Source organism: Monodon monoceros, unplaced genomic scaffold (genome assembly GCF_005190385.1).
Source record: "Monodon monoceros isolate NGI ecotype Baffin Bay Population unplaced genomic scaffold, NGI_Narwhal_1 Super_Scaffold_12, whole genome shotgun sequence".
In the NCBI taxonomy this organism is placed as follows: Eukaryota; Metazoa; Chordata; class Mammalia; order Artiodactyla; family Monodontidae; genus Monodon; species Monodon monoceros.
In genome coordinates, this window is record NW_021703768.1 from 156,792,695 (window position 1) to 156,810,223 (window position 17,529).

At 48.9% G+C, this 17,529-nt stretch overlaps 1 protein-coding gene across 1 annotated transcript in view; it reads left to right on the top strand.

Annotated features, from left to right (window-relative positions):
* GNG7 (G protein subunit gamma 7) overlaps positions 1 to 17,529 on the top strand; it is a 153,683-nt gene that overhangs the window by 78,667 nt on the left and 57,487 nt on the right. The gene's annotated exons all lie outside the window — the stretch shown is intronic.

Consider the following 17,529-nt stretch of genomic DNA (forward strand, 5'->3'; position numbering starts at 1 on the left):
TTCAGTAGTTGTGGCATGCAAGCTCAGTAGTTGTGGCACGCAGGCTCAGTAGCTGTGGCTCACGGGCTCAGCAGTTGTGTTGCATGGGTTCAGTAGTTGTGGCTTGCAGGCTCAGTAGTTGTGACACGAGGGCTCAGTAGTTGTGGCTCACGGGCTCTAGAGTGCAGGCTCAGTGGTTGTGGCACACAGGCTTAGTTGCTCTGCAGCATGTGGGATCTTCCCGGACCAGGGCTTGAACCCATGTCCCCTACATTGGCAGGCGGATTCCCAACCACTGCACCACCAGGGAAGCCCACCTCATTTGCCTTTAAGGCAGATGCTATGGCGCATCTCGTCCAGTTCAGTTTCCGTGTCTCCCGTAGCCTCTGGACAGGAGAACTTGGATGTGGGAACCAACCCTTCCGCCTCCAGAGTTGGTGTTTTTAGCTGCCATGAGTGTTCCTCTAATTATTATCTTTTAAAAGGTTAAAGTTGAGATAAGGCAGAACATCCCGGGGGGCTATCACTCAGTGAGTCCAACACGGCCGTTTTCCCTCCAGTGTCAGAAAAATCTGGGGTACCTTCACCTATATACAGAAGCAGATGGCTTGCACTTAGGGGTCGTGATATTAAAAATAATAGGAAGAGAAGCGGTAATCACACACCGCAAGTCTTTTCACCATGAGAGCATCTGGAACAGGGACTGAACGGGAGAGCTTAATTCGGCATCACCCATCTCACTCCGGGTGTGTCCTCTGTGGGTGCCTTTGCAGAATGGTGGGTGGACTTCCTTTCTGCTTGGTTTACAAAACTTTCCTCATGTTGTATTTTCAGTCCAGCTCACAATCATTGAATTCATGATGCCAAATGTTCAGATAATGAGACTTACCTTAACACCCCCCGCCAAACACAACAAGCCGCTCCCAACTGCAATAATGTGAATTTTTGCAAATTGCACTCTGTTATAAGTGCATTAGGAACATTCATTAAGGGGTCAGCCCAACCTGAAGTCCATGAAAATGCTGGATGAGACCTTGGAAGGCCTGGAATTCCAAGGAGAAAACGCTGTTTTCAACCTTATTGTGGTTTTGGAGGCCACATTTCGGTTAACTTGTCACTCGTTTCTCTAAACTTCTTGCTTAAGTTTTTGCAAGTCATTTGGAGGCTGCAGATGGAACTTTTTCAAGGGAGACACAGATCGAGAAAAAGCATGTAGTTTATGACTTCCGTGGGTGTCAGCTGGACTTCCCTGCATTGCCATGCCTTTCTTCCTGCTCTGTTCCTCTGTGCCTTCACCCACCCACGGCTCCAAGTAGCAAGCACCCCGTGGGGGCACTGACCGCACAGCCCCAGGAGATGTGGGAGGGGTTGACTGACCTGCCCAGAGCCATGCAGCCGGGGAGTAGGAGTCCCCAGACCAACCTTTAGCAGATGCGCCACGGACATTCCTTGAGCTGAATCAACAAAGGCCAGTTGCTTGTTCATGTGTCATGAGTTCTTCTAGATCAGGGCTCTCATCTGGGTGAACTGGCCCCCAGGGGACCCTGGGCGATGTCTGGGGCATCTGTGGTTTTCATGACTGGGGGGGGCTCCTGGCACTGAGTGGGCAGGGCCAGGGGTGCTGCTCCGCACCCCACAGTGCCCAGGACGCCCCTCAGAGGATGACCTGGCCCTGAATGTCCACGGTGCTGAGGGGGAGAACCCTGTTCCTACCCCATGGGCTCTGTGAACAAATGAAGTTCATTTGGCAAGGGATGGGCCCTTTTCTGTGAATTGACTACCTGCGGAAATGTGACCAACTAGTGTGAAATGCATGTTGATCAAATGTTAGGTACTGTATTTGAACCAATAAATGTGAATCCTTCTGCAAAAAAATAAATAAATAAATAAAATGCAAGAGGCAAGGATCCCCAGGGGGTGGGAGCAGGGAGAGGGGAGACCACCACGTCCCTTCATTCAAGTGCTTCCGTGTTGCCTCTGAACTTTGATGTTCCAGACCAAACCTGGGTTGACAACCTCCTTCACAACCTTAGAGAAATGCCCAGACTTCCCCGAATTTGGGGATTTTGGTACCCCCTGGCATGCAGGGCTGCCAAGGGATGAGGGATCGTCCTCAAGCTCTGCATCCTGCATTCCGGAGGCCGGCAGGGCGGGGCTGTCTCCGCCAGCACCCCTTGAAACGCTCTCAGAAACCAGACTGGTTTGTTTGGATGAGCTGAGGAAGGGCTGGGCCAGTGCAGGATTTATTTTGGTGAAACTGAAGCCTCAGATCCCAGCGTAGATTTTCAAAAAGGCAGATAATCCCCGAGTCAGCGAGGAAAAGTGCAGTGCTCCCGGGGTGAGCCCAGGACAGCAGGCCAGCCAGCAAAGCACCACGTGGTATTTATGCTTGCGGAGCGAAGAGCAGGGCGCCCTTCCTGCGAGCAGGACCCAGTGGCATTTGGCTTTTCCAGCCACACTTGGGGCACCCCGCTTCCTGCCTTGTCCTGCTCCCCAGCTCTCAGCCCCAATTCCTCACCAAAACTCAGTGGAACTGTTCCTTAGAAACTCAACTTCCCATTTTTGGAGATGTTTCTTAGAAACTAGACTTCTTTCCAGCTTGTAGTGAAGTGACCTTTTAGCTCAGCTTCAATCTTTTTTTTCCTTCATGTAAAAATAAATTAATACAGAAGTGATACTGGCTCAGTAGAAATCAGCATTCTCTCAATCTTCTTTTTTCTTTTTTTCATGATCCTTTTTAGACTTTCTTGTCCTAATTGCTTATCAAAAAGAATAATGCTGGCAGTGGATGAAGACATACCATATATCTAAACGCCATGAGTTTATAATGATACTTTTAAAAACCTCTTAATTGTTGAACCCTCCTACACTGTGTGGGAATGTAAGTTGTGCAGCCATTATGGAGAACAGTATGAAGGTTCCTTAAAAAACTAAAAATACAGCTATCGTATGATCCAGCAATCCCACTCCTGGGCATATATCTGGTGAAAACTCTAATTTGAAAAGATACATGCACCCCAGTGTTCATTGCAGCACTGTTTACAATAGCCAAGACATGGAAGCAACCTAAATGTCCGTTGACAAATGAATGGACAAAGAAGATGTGGTACCTGTATACAATGAATATTACTCAGCCATAAAAAGAAATGAAATAACGCCATTTGCAGCAACATGGATGGACCTAGAGGTTATCATACTGAGTGAAGTAAGTCAGACAAAGACAAATGTCATATGCTTTCACTTATATGTGGAATCTAAAGAATAGTACAAGTGAACTTATTTACAAAACAGAAACAGACTCATAGACATGGAAAACAAACTTACGGTTACCAAAGGGAAGTGGTGGGAGGGATAAATTAGGAGTATGGGATTAATAGATACACACCAATAAATATAAAATAGATAAACAACAAGGATTTACTATACAGCACAGGGAACTATATTCAATATCTGGTAATAACCTATAATGGAAGAGAATCTGAAAAAGAATATATATACATATATATAGCTGAATCACTTTGCTGTACGCCTGAAACTAACACAATATTGTAAATCAATTATAGTTCAATTAAAATAACCCTTAATTGTCCACCTTTGGAGGTTGCTCATTTTTGGGAAAAATTCAAGTTCTGGTAATCAAAGAGTTGATGAGAAAAAATTCTCCTATGGAAGACCCATAAAATACTAACAGCATGGGGGCTTCCCTGGTGGCACAGTGGTTAAGAATCCACCTGCCAACGCAGGGAACACGGGTTCGAGCTCTGGTCTGGGAAGATCCCATATGCCGCGGAGCAACTAAGCCCGTGCGCCACAACTACTGAGCCTGTGCTCTAGAGCCCGCGGGCCACAACTACTGAGCCCACGTGCCACAACTACTGAAGCCCGCCTGCCTAGAGCCCATGATCCACAACAAGAGAAGCCACTGCAATTAGAAGCACCGCAATGAAGAGTAGCCCCTGCTCCCCGAAACTAGGGAAAGCCCGCATGCAGCAATGAAGACCCAACACAGCCATAAATAAATAAATAAAAAATTTTAAAAAAGATGTTGGGGGTGTAATAAAGATCACCACAGTTAAAAAAAAATACTAACAGCGCAGGTACACTGTGTATCTGTTTATGTGTTGTCTGTACAGCTGTGCTTCATGCACAGAAAGAGTTAGATTTTTCTCGCCTCCTGGGGAATCGAGCTTCACCCCCTGTCGAGAATGTATTTATAAATAACACAGGCATGAGAAAGTGGAAATCTCCAATCACAAGCCCTGCTCCCTGGAATTAGCCCCCCGTCGAGAGTGTGGGATAGATGGGAATGGATGGTCATTGACACAGGGACAGGAGGCCGAGTGTCCAGTCTAGATTTGCCCACAAATTTTAATTGTGAGTCGTGGGCAAGTTTCTTTGTTTTCCTACATTTCAGCTTCCTTATTTGTTTGGTGGAATAAAAACCATCACAGGAACGTTGTGAGCATGAAATTGGATAATTTATAGAAGAAGCCAAGTGCAAGGCCAGATGAGAGTAATGTGCTAACTAAATGCTCCCATTTCACCTCTGACCTTTCTTTCTAGATTTTTCCTGTGCACGCACCCATGGAAATGGGGATGTGTGACGATGCTGAGTGCATTGCACTTTTGCCAGCCCAAGCCTTAGCTGGGAGGATCCCAGGTGGCCTGGGCTGAGAGCACGTCCCTTTGTAGTGACTGGGTTCTGGTAGGTTCCTCAGATGTTTGGGACCACATTTTAGGTTGATTTCTTAACTCCAGGTTCTAAGCCACGTGGGGTGAGAACAGGACTATGGCTGCCAATCCCCAGGGAAGCCCATAGGCTCAGACGGAGGTGGGCATCTTACTGCACTTCTGCACTGCCAGGTGGACTTTCTGTCTAGTCTCTCTTCCCCTAAGGATGCAGCCCTATGGGGGTCCTGGCCTTTTAAATATATATATATAAATATAAATAAATTTTTTATTGTGGTAAAATACACATAACATAACATCATCTTAACCATTTTAAGTATAAAGTTCAGTGGCATTAAGTTCATTCACACTGGGCTTCCCTGGTGGCACAGTGGTTAAGAATCCGCCTGCAATGCAGAGGACACGGGTTCAAGCCCTGGTCCAGGAAGATCCCACATGCCGCAGAGCAACTAAGCCCGCGAGCCACAGCTACTGGGCCTGCGCTCTAGAGCCCACGAGCCACAACTACTGAGCCTGCGCACTACAACTACTGAAGCCCACGCACAATAACGAAGACCCAGTGCAGCCAAAAATAAATAAAATAAAATTTTAAAACAAATTCATTTACACTGTTGGGCAACCATCCACACCATCCATCTCCAGAACTTTCTCATGTTCCCAAACCGAAACTCTGTCCCTTTTACGTTCCCTTTCTGATATTTCATTTTTAGAGTAAAGAAATTTTGATACAACCAGTTGCTGTATGTTAATCTTGTATCCTGCCTGCTACCTCGCTGAATTCGTTTATCAGCTCTAGTAGTTTTTGTATGGAGTCTTTAGGGTTTTCTATACATAGTATCATGTCATCCTCATATAATGACAATTTTACCTCTTCCCTTCCAGCGTGGATACCTTGTTTATTTTTCGTGTCTGATTGCTAGGGAGGGCTTCCAATACTATATTGAATAGAGGTGGTGAGAGAGGGCATCCTTTGCTTGTTCCAGATTTTAGTGGGAAGGCTTTCAGCTTTTCACCGTTGAGTATTATATTGGCTGTGGGTTTTCTGTCCCCTTTAAACACTGATTCTCCATCCCTTCCCCCAGCCCCTGGCCGCCACCATCTACTTCCTGTCTCTATGGATTTGACTCCTCTAGGGACCTCTTGTGAGTAGAATCAGACAGTATTTGTCCTTCTGTGTCTGGCTTATTTCACTCAGCATCATGTCCTCAAGTTTCATCCACATTGTAGTGTGTGTCAGAATTTCCTCCCTTTTTTTAAAAAAAATTTATTTATTTATTTTTGGCTGCATTGGGTCTTCGTTGCTGCACACGGGCTTTTCTCTAGTTGCGGTGAGCAGGGGCTACTCTTCGTTGTGGAGTGCAGGCTTCTCATTCTGGTGGCTTCTCTTGTTGTGGAGCATGGGCTCTAGGCACATGGGCTTCAGTAGTTGTGGCACGTGGGCTCAGTAGTTGTGGCGCCCAGGCTTAGTTGCTCCAGGGCATGTGGGATCTTCCCGGACCAGGGCTCGAACCTGTGTCTCCTGCATTGGCAAGCAGATTCCTAACCACTGCCCCACCAGGGAAGCCCTTCCTCCCTTTTTAAGGCTGAATAATATTCCAGTGTTTGGATGGACCACGTTTTGTTTTTCTATTCGTCTGTTGATGGACACTTGGGTTGTTTCCACCTTTTGGCTATTGTGAATAATGCTGCTATGAATATGGGTGTGCAAATCTATGTTTGGGTCCCTGCTGTCAGTACTTTCAGGCCTACACCCAGAAGTGGAATTGCTAGATCATAGGTAATTCTATGTTTAATTTTTCGAGGAAGCTTCATACTGTTTTCCATAGTGGCTGCACCATTCTACATCTCCCCACCAGCCATGCACAAGGGTTCCAGTATCTCCACGTCCTCACCAATCTTGTTCTTTTCTATTATTGCTTTTTAATTTTTATAACAGCCATCCTAATGGGTGCAAAGGGGTATTTCTTGTGGTTTTGACTGGCAGTTCTCTAATGGTTAATGCTGTTGAGCATCTTGTCACGTGCTTATTGGCCATTTGTGTGTCTTCTTGGGAGAGATGGCCATTCAGGTGCTCTTTTTTTTATTTTTTTTTTTATGCGGTACGCGGTCCTCTCACTGCTGTGGCCTCTCCCGTTGCGGAGCACAGGCTCCGGACACATAGGCTCAGCAGCCATGGCTCACTGGCCCAGCCGCTCTGCGGCATGTGGGATCCTCCCAGACCGGGGCACGAACCCGCGTCCCCTGCATCGGCAGGCGGACTCTCAACCACTGCGCCACCAGGGAAGCCCTGGGTGCCCATTTTTTAACCAGGTTGTTGTCGGTTTAGTAGGAGGAGTTCTTTATGTATTCTGGATATTAACCCCTTATTGGATATATGATTTGCAGATATTTCCCTCCATTCTGTGGTTTGCCTTTTACTCTATTGGTAATCTCCTCTGATGCACAAAGGTTTTAATTTTGATGAGGTCCATTTTTTGTTGTCGTTACCTGTGCTTTTGGTGTCATATGTAACAAGTATGTACCCTTCATATACTGGGGTGGAAAGGACACTTATCCCTGCAGCCTCTCTCCCCAGAATCCATCACCCCAGTCTAACTAGGAGGAAAACATCAGACAATCCCTTGCAGCGGGACTATTTCACCAAGTATCTGGGCACCTGTGGCCTGCTCAGGCTGACACATAAAATTAACCATACAACGCCTAAATGTAGCATCTGGTCCTGGGTGGGATCCTATGACAGAGAAAGAACACTGGGGAAATGCTAAGGAAATCTGAATAAATGTGGATTTTAGTTAGTAATAATGTATCGATATCGGTTCATTAATTAAGACAAATTGCCATATAATGCCAGAAATTAACAATAGAGGAAACTCGGTGTGGGGTGCATGGAAACTCTGTACTATCTTCACAGTTTTTCTGTAAACCGAAAACTATAAATTAGAAAGAGAAAGACATTATAAACACAATAGCAACACCAAGGTGGCTGAGCCCAGCAGCCAGTCTCTCAGCCTGGCAGCCGATGCGCCCCTCCCACCATGCGGGTGTGCAGCCCTCTGGCGTCTTGATTCTCTGCTAGTTTTCTTCCTTTTTGTGAGCCCAGTGTTAGTTTTCTTTAATCTGGTATTGCTTGGGCTTTACAGGAAGGGAGACATAGGCAATGCAGTCTGCCTTGTTGCTAGAAACAAGTCCTGTGACAGAAGGAGATCTTTTTCAAAACAAAACAAAAACATAACAACTATACTTTTCTGCCTTTAACAAAAACTGAACAGTGTATTTTGGCTATCACTTTTTGTCAGTACAATAAGTATGCTGTATTTAACGTCCCTAAATTTTAGTTTTACAACACCTGTAGGTTCATAGCAAAATTGAGGGGAAGGTGCAGAGATTCCGCATATGCCACCCCCCGACACATTTAAAATTTAGTCATTGACAAATGACCTTCCACAAAACTTATACCAATTTAAACTCCCTTCAACGGCACCATTGCCCCCACAGCCTTACCATAATAGTTAGTAATTAAATGTAAAAGTTTTGCCAGTCAGTTGTGTGAAAAATGATGTCTCTTTGATGTATTAATCTTCATTTATTTGATCATTAGAGAGATTGATCACCTTTTCCCTCTTTCTTTCTTTCTCTTTTTTCTTTCTTTCTTTCTTCCTTCCCTCCTTCCTTTCTTTCTTTCTCTTTCTTTCTTTCTTTCTTTCTTTCTCTTTCTTTCTTTCGTTCTTTCTTTCGTTCTTTCTTTCTTTCAGCTGTTTGTATCTCTTCCAGTACCTTTATTTTTCCTGAGATTTTCTTCTTATTGATTTGTAGGTGCTCTTTACATGTGATGGGCACTAACACTTTGTCTATTGCATATGCTGTGAGTGATTTTTCCAGTTTGTTATCTGTCTTTTTATTGGCTTTATGGCTCTCACCCATCCTGAAGCTCCTAAGTGTAGAAGAGAGTTTCCTTTAGTCATTAGCCCTGGGAAAAACTTTTCCTCTACGTTGGTTCTTTAGGTGAATAGCCTTGTCCAGGAGTTGGGAGTGAGAGGAACTCCGGGTCTCATGCTCAGTCCCCCATAATCTCTCCCTTAAAAAAAAATCAATTAACTTTTTTTTTTTTCAAATGACAACACACTGAAAAATCCAGGAAATAACAAAAAGGCATAAAGAAGAAGCACAAATGATATTATATTTTTCCTCTTAAATGCCATCACTGCTTTTCAGTGTGGCTTCAGAAAAGCAAGGTTTGCCCTGAAGCTCTGCAGGCCTGGTCAGTCCTTGGAGACACAGGTGATGGGCAGCAGCCCCTTATTCCAGGGCAGTCTGTGGGATCTGTGGAACGCCAAGGTTGGATCCCACCTGCATCTCTGGCATCTTACAAGAGAGAGAGCGGGGCAGAGTGGAGACAGCGTAGAATTTTGGCAAATAGCATGGGCACATAGGAGTATTCCTTACAAATCTTGTAAGAGGTGGCAAGGAGGGCTGATTATTTTTACCCTCCACATCATCGGTTCACAGAGCCCTCTGAGCGAGGAGCACTTATTTGTGAGTAGAACATGCTGCGGGAGAATTTTATGCCTTGTCCTCTGAGAGATGTTGTGTTGCTAGGTTATCAAGAGCATCAGGAATCCAGGGAACCGTGTACTAATAAGAATCATGTTTAGGGGTTTCCCTGGTGGCACAGTGGTTGAGAGTCCGCCTGCCGATGCAGGGGACACGGGTTCGTGCCCCGGTCTGGGAAGATCCCACGTGCTGCGGAGCGGCTGGGCCCGTGAGCCATGGCCGCTGAGCCTGCGCGTCCGGAGCCTGTGCTCCGCAGCGGGAGGGGCCACAACAGTGAGAGGCCCGCGTACCGCAAAAAAAAAAAAGAATCATGTTTAACTTTGAAAAATAAAATAGGTATTGACATTTTTAAAGGATAAGAATAGTATTGGATCATGGTTTGCAGCTCCTGAATTCTAGTTGCAGTTCTACTGTTTCAAGTGTGTGTGTGTGTATGGAGGGATGGACAGATGGATGGATGGATAGATGGATGGATGGATGAATAGATGGATGGATGATGGATGGATGGATGAATAGATGGATAGATGGATGGATAGATGGATGGATGCATGGTTGGATGCATGGATGAATAGATGAATGCATGAATAAATGGATGGATGAACAGATGGATGGATGGACGGATAGATGGATGGAGAGAGAGAGAGTGACAGTTTTATTGACTAGTTCACATAATTCTACCATTTCTAAGCCTCAGTTTTCTCATCTATAAAATATGTGAAAATGATTATGCACTCAATAGAGTAAAATTGAAAACCACCCTCCTGTTCTCCCTCACCTGTTCTGTTTCTCCCATAGCACCTCTAATTTTTTTTTTTTTTTTCGGTACGCGGGCCTCTCACTGCTGTGGCCTCTCCCATTGCGGAGCACAGGCTCCAGACGCGCAGACCCAGCAGCCATGGCTCACGGGCCCAGCTGCCCCGCGGCATGTGGGATCTTCCCGGACCGGGGCACGAACCCGTGTTCCCTGCATCGGCAGGTGGACACTCAACCACTGCGCCACCAGGGAAGCCCTAATCTTTTTTTTTAAATGATACTCTTAAAAACCAATGAGTCCGAAGAATTCATTTGGATAAAGGGCCCGACCTCTTGATAATGTTGTTACTTATCATTTATTTTCTAACAGCTTTATGGAGTTAAAATTTATATACTATAGGGAATTCCCTGGTGGTCCAGTGGTTAGGTCTCCTTGCCTCTACTGCAGGGGGCATGGGTTCAATCCCTGGTCACAGAACTAAGATCCCACAAGGCGCATGGCCAAAAAAAAAAAAAAAAAAAAAACAAAAAGAAAGAAATTGAAAAAAAATAAAATGGACATTGAAAAACTTTTATATACTATAAACTTTACCATTTTAAGTGTACAATTCAACAGTTTTTAGTATATTTACAACCATCACCACCATCTACTTCCAGAACATTCTCATCACCCCCAAAGGAGACCCCGTCCCCATTATCACAAGATGTTGAATCTAGTTCCCTGTACTAAATGGTCATAAACATCGTACAGGCCTCCATGCTCAGGACCCAGGGGCACCAGATCAACGTTTTATTACCCTTCCTGCTCCCATGGCCTGGATACGGGAGGAGGGGACCAGATTAAGGCAGTAGAGGTGGGAAAGATGCAGGAAGGCCGAGAGGCAGGCGGGAGATTTGAGGAGCCGTGTGAGAAGAGGCCTGCTTGGGGGACAGCATGGGGGCCCCAGTGTCACACCTAAGTCACCAGGGAGAACGATGGTGCCACGCGGCCCAGCAGGGGAGCCTGGAGGAAAAGGGGACCAGCTGGAGGAGTTCGTGGGGTGACCAGCCATCTGGGCCACCCTGGTTTGCCGGGGCTGAGGGGTTCCCAGGGTGCAGGACTTAGAACACTCAACCAGACAAGTTGGTCCCCCTGAGTTTGGGGTTCCCACGAAGCAGCCAAGGACAGATGCGTCAGCAGACAGTTGGGAGCGAAGGTGGGAGGAGGATGGAGAAGAAATACGGCCCCGACGGGACAACGTTCCCACGGGGCTGGCGTCCGGCTCCAGCTGCCCTCTGTCCCCACCCTGTTCCCGGCCAAGGAATCGGCCCTTTGACCTGCCCTGCCGAGCTCTGGGCAGCTGTTGACTTTCAAAACAAAAACTGAAAACCTCATGACGTGTTTTAAGAGGTCTGTTTACTACCTGTCCCTCTGCAGAGAGCCCGTCATGGGCTTATCTCAGTGGGACTTTCTAATCTGATGCCCTTCTAGTTGTCCCAAGGGAGTCAATGAGACCGTAAAGGCCAGTCGTAGTTCGGCAGGACCCCCGTGCCCCGCCCCTCCGAGCCCTTGCCCCGTCCCCACCAAGCTCAGGAGAGACTCGTGGCTCCAAGACTAGCTTGGTCTCTCAGCGGCCTGTTGTGCGCTGCACTGCTGCCGTGCAGTTTATACCCAGATCTGTCATCTGCACGCAGAGACACGGTCTTCCTTCTTCCTCTCCAATCTGGATGCCTTTTATTTCATTTTCTTGCCCAACTGCCCTGACTGGAACTTCCAGTACACATTGAGTAGAAGCAGCAAGAGTGCACATCCTTGTGTACCCCCTGGTGACGGTGGAAAGGCGTGCAGTCTTTTACTGGGAGCATCGTGGTGGCTGTGGGGTTTCTGGGATACCCTGGATCAGGTTGAGGAAATTCCCTTCTTTATTTCTTTATTTATTTGGTTGTGCCGGGTCTTAGTTGCAGCCGGCGGGCTCCTTCGTTGTGGCTTGCATGGAAGTTCCCTTCTATTCCTGGTTTGGTGAGTGTTTTTATGACAGAGGAGTGTAGAAAGATGTCACGTCTTCATCTGCATCATATTGAGATGGTCTTGTGGGTTCTGTCCTTTATTCTGTCGATGGGCTGTATTATGTGGACTGTCAGATGTTAAACCGACTGTGTATTCCGCCACGTGGCCGTGGGGTAGAATCCTCTTCATATGTCGCTGGGTTCGGTTTGCTAGTATTTTGTGGAGGACCATGGACATTTGATCGATGCACTGAAGAAGGGATTACGGAGGAGGAAGCGGAGGTGTGGCTGAAAGGTGTAGCATGAGGGGGGGTTGCTCTTGGAACTGTCCTGTGTCTTGACTGTGGTGGGGGGCATGAATCTACACATGCACTGAAGTTACATAGAATGACGCACACACATGCATGCACAGGACACCGGGGACATCTGACTAAGCTCTGTGGGTTGTGTCAGTATCAGTTTCCTGGTTGTAATGGACTGAATGTCTGTGTCCCCAAAATCCATATGCCGAAGCCCTAACCCCCATGGGATGGTACTTGGAGGCGGGGCCTTTGGGAGAGGATTAGGGTTAGGTGAGGTCATGAGGGTGGGGCCCCCATGGTAGGGTTCGTGTCCTTGTAAGGAAAGGAAGAGGGACCAGAGCTCTCTCTGCCATGTGAGGTCACAGCAGGAAGGCAGCCGACTGCAGGTCAGGACGTGTACCCTCACCAGGAACCTGCCACGCCGGCACCCTGATCTCAGACTCCAGCCTCCAGAACCAGAGAAATGAATGTCTGTGCTTTAAGCCCCCCAACCGGTGCTATTGTTCCTACAGTCCAAGAGGACGAAGACACTGGTTATGATACTAACTATAGCTATGCAAGATGTTACAACTGGGGGAGGCCGGGGGAAGGGTCCACAGTATTTCCTGCACATGGTTTTTGCAACTTCCTGTGAATCTGCAATGACTACAAAACCTTTAAAATTTACTTTTTAAAGCAGAAATTAAAAACAAAAAAGACACTGAGTGGAAGAAGGTGGCTAAACCCACACAGGCCAAGCAGCCCCCGAGGGTGGCCCTGGGCCCAGAAAGGGACCGTGTGTGTGGAAGCTTCCACCCAGGACAGTGCAGGGCAGGGCCTCCAGCACGTCCTCTCTCTGAGCTCAGAGAGGCAGCACAAGCTTGGCAGTCCCCTTGTGAAAATGGAGCAGTAGAAGTGCCGGAAGCCTTCGAGCAGAAGAGGACTGGTGATGCTTTTAACGCCACCAAGAATTGCCAGCCACCCTGAGGTCAACAGACTTTTCCCATAAAAGGCCAGGTAGCAACTGATTTTAGCTTTGGAGATGAGTAGGTCTATGTTGCAGCTATCCAACTCTGCCACGCAGCCTCCAGAAGCTACTCGTAAAGGAATGTGGGCGGCTGTGTTCCAATAAAACTTTATTGACAAAAGCAAGCAGTGGACCAGATGGGGCCTGGGCCATGCTTTGCCCACCCCCCGGCTGAATCTGGGCATGAGCACCTTGATGAGAGTCACCGTAGACTCCCCTTTTGCCAGAAGTTGGTGAATAAGCAGCAAGAGCTTCTGCTTCCTTGAGTTCAAGATCGCGGGCACGTGTCCAGGGACCGTTAACTGGATGCAGAGAATGGCAGAGGCCTGCTGCTCCACGGCCGCAGAGATTGCCTTAGGACCTGTGCTGTGAAGTGAAATACGTCTCACAGGGACCATCAACCCGTTTGGGGACGGGCCCAGCTTCCTCGTGTGCCTTTGGGGTGTCATGGCTTCTACGTTGCTGGTTGTATCTACCTACCTGTCTACTTTCCTATCTATCTACCCATCTGTCATCTAAGAATCTATGATTGTATGTATGTTTCTGTCATCTCTATCTATCTATCTATCTACCTGTCTATCTGTCTATTCATCCATGTGTCACCTATCTAAGAATCTGTGTATGTATATTTTTTCTATCATCTATCATCTAGCTAGCTAGCTACCTACCTACCTTCTAGAGAAGCCATGGGTTCACACTGAGATCCCAATTCCAAGCCCATCCCTCCACGTTCCTTGTCGCCTGCCCCTTTGCATGTTTGCACATGCTTTCTCGAAGCACAAGAAACAAGTCTCTGAGCATCCCCAGTGTGTTTCCTTTTTTGCTCAAGGACACCACCTTCAGGATCTCACCAGTCTCTGCCCCCCTTGTCGGCCCCCACTGCCCAGCACCCCTGCCCTGCCCTGTGGTCCCAGGAAGCACCCTGCCAGCTCGGTGCCCTGGGTGCCAGCGTGGCTCCCCACCCCCTTCTCTGCTAGATGGGGGACCCCGCCACCTGTCCCGCCAAGCCAGGAAGCAAAGATGCAGGGCATGGCCTAGACTGTTTGTGCTTCCTAAACATACGCTCAGGAAACAGAGTGAAGTTGCAGAGGAGAGTGGGGGAGTGTGGGCGTTGATAAGTGTCTGCCGAGTGGGGTGCTGCCACAGGGCTTGATGCTGAGAGCCGTGTGGCGCGGGCACCGAGAAGGAGAAGACGCAGATCTAACCAAGCTTCCCTTCCACGAAATCCTGCAGTGAGGGACCCCGTCCTTAGCTGGGGGTGGATCTGCACCTCTGAGTTTTCTGGGAAGGAAAACTCAGCAGCCAGCTTCCTGCAGAGAGAAGCCAACCGGAGCCTGTGGGCAGAGTGCACTGCCCCCGCCAGCCACTCTCTCTGACTCATTGTGTCTTCATGACCTTGTTTCCTTCTGAGCCCAGAGCCCAGCATCAGGCCTCCTCCTTCCTCCCTCTGACCCTGGTGGGGTGGGGAAGGGTAGGGGGAGGCTGGCCATCACCTAGCAGGGGTCTTGCCCCAGGTGACTCTGTGCCCCGCAGGGGACACTGGGCCATGTCTGGGGACATCTGTGGTCATCACAACTGGGGGGCTCCCGGCATTGAAGGGGTGGGGGCCAGGGATGCTGCTGCACACCCCGCAGCACCCAGGACGGGCCCCCACAGAGAAGGAGCCCGCTGGTCAGCAGGGCTGGGGGTGGGGGGGACCCTGGCTAAGATGAATCCCCTTCCCCTGGGAGACCAGTCATGGGGCTTTCCTAGTATCTCTGAATTCTGTTTCATGAGTGTTGGCAGGTGCTCCTCCTGAGAGCTCCTGGAGGCTGAGACAGCATCATATTCCTTTCATGCTACAGTGGTTGGCACGATGCTCCTCAAGTTAATAACCTTCTTTTGAAATGTACAAGCCCCCAAATGACTCAGCAGCCCAGCTGTGCTCCCCTCCAGCCCCTGGCTGGTCAGTGATCATAGCCTGCGCAACCCATTCCCCACAGGCCTGGCGCCCTGTTGTCATAACGACCAAAGCCCCTGGCGTTCCCAGGCCCAGGTGCTAGATCCAACAGCTCCCCCACGTCCCCGGGACTCTCCCAGACCTCAGCCTTGGCTCCGCTGCAGCTGGGATTCTCATCACAGAAATCACCGACCAAGGAGCGTCCATCCATCTGTCTGCCGAGGACCTGGGCAGCATGTCGGCCGTCAGAACCCTCCGCAGGTAGACAATGTAGCACAGGGGGGTGCAGATGAGATCTAGGGGGCAGGAGAGACCCTGGATCCCATCAAGAAGGGGTTTGGTCCACATCCAGAAGCCCAGGAAGGGTCTGACTGCAGCACCTCCCCGATTTCTTCCTAGGTCTGTGAGTCAGCCATGGTGAAGCCCCCAGCCCCATGCGGGCCTCACCTGGTGATCCCGAGGTGGCTGAGACAGCTTTGCTCATCACGACTGGGGGGCTCCTGGCATCCAGTAGGTGGGGGCCAGGCATGCTGCTCCACAGCCCACAGCGCCCCACAGAGAAGGACCCACCCCGAATGTCCGCAGGGCCGAGGGGGAGACAGACAAGAACACAACAGAGATTTATGGGGTCAGGCTTTGGTCTCAGAAGGATGGCAGCATGTGGGGAGGACGCAGAGCGGCCAGACCAGAGGTGGGGAACGGCCCTGGAGAGCCTACGGGTGTTGCAGGACAGCAGCCGGTGGGGGCTGGCAGTACACGGCAACTGGTCTGCTGTGGACAGAGACCAGCGGCCAGGGGTGGGGGGCACGCAGAAAGGAGGGAAAGTTCTTGGAAACAAATACACGGAGGAGACCTGTGCATTTGTGTGGAATATATGTGTGTACGTGCATAAAGGTGTGGCGGGAAATCTGTAAATATCTATCACAATCCGTCTTATCTGTTTATCTATCTTATCTATCCTTTACCTATCATCTCTCTATCTTTTTTTTAATCTATTTTTGTTAACATCTTTATTGGAGTATAATTGCTTTACAATGGTGTGTTAGTTTCTGCTTTATAACAGAGTGAATCAGCTATACATATACATATATCCCCATATCCCCTCCCTCTTGCGTCTCCCTCCCTCCCACCCTCCCTATCCCACCCCTCTAGGTGGTCACAAAGCACCGAGCCGATCTCCCTGTGCTATGTGGCTGCTTCCCACTAGCTAGCTATTTTACATCTGGTAGTGTATATATGTCCACGCCACTCTCTCACTTCGTCCCAGCTTACCCTTCCCCCTCCCCGTGTCCCCATCTATGTATCTTATCTATCATGTATTTATCATGTATTTATTTGTCATCTATCTATAGATCATCCACGTATTGATTGATGTCACATGTCTATCATCTCTTTCTCGTCTGTATAAAATCTGTCTATTGATCTGTCATCTGTTGATGCGTAAACTACCTGTCATCTCTCTGCACAACACGTTTCTCAGGGGACCACTGGGCAGTGATTTGCAGGCACCATGTCCGTGACCCTGCATGTCTCAGCGAGCACCTGCTGTGACACCCTCACACATCAGCACAAAACCAGAACCTTATAGCACCTGCTATCCAGACCAACAGAATTTTCCACATCGCCCCTCGAGCGTGTTTTCGGGGCTGGTGGCTGCTGTTCTCTGGGCTCCAGAGCCCTGCCGCGATCCCACGCTGCCTCTGGTGACCACCCTGGCCTCCGTCCATCAGGGAATGGAGTCTTTCTTTCCCATGAAAGTGACCCCTTTTCTAGAGCCCGAGAATCTTATGGAACGTCCCACCTTCTGGATCTCCTATTCCTCCCGTAAAAGAAGGAGAAGGCGGGGCTTCCCTGGTGGCGCAGTGGTTGGGAGTCCGCCTGCCGATGCAGGGGACACAGGTTCGTGCCCCGGTCCGGGAAGATCCCACATGCCGCGGAGCGGCTGGACCCGTGAGCCATGGCCGCTGAGCCTGCGCGTCCGGAGCCTGTGCTCCGCAACGGGAGAGGCCACAACAGTGAGAGGCCCGCGTACAGCAAAAAAAAAAAAAAAAAAAAAAAAAAAAAAAAAAAGGAGAGGGCGGAAGCTGCCCCTCTGTAACAAAGGCAGAAGGAAGGAAGGGCTCAGAAAACACCTTTCCCAGCCCCGACAGAGAACTGTGATGGCAAAGCTCGGCATCATCACACGCTGTGTGAGCTCCGTGACCGCGTGACAGTCACCACACACGGGCAGCTTACACCAGAGATTTATGTTCTCTCAGTTCTGGAGGCCAGAAGTCAGAAATCAAGGTGTGGCACAGTCACACTCCCTGCGGAGGCTCCAGGGC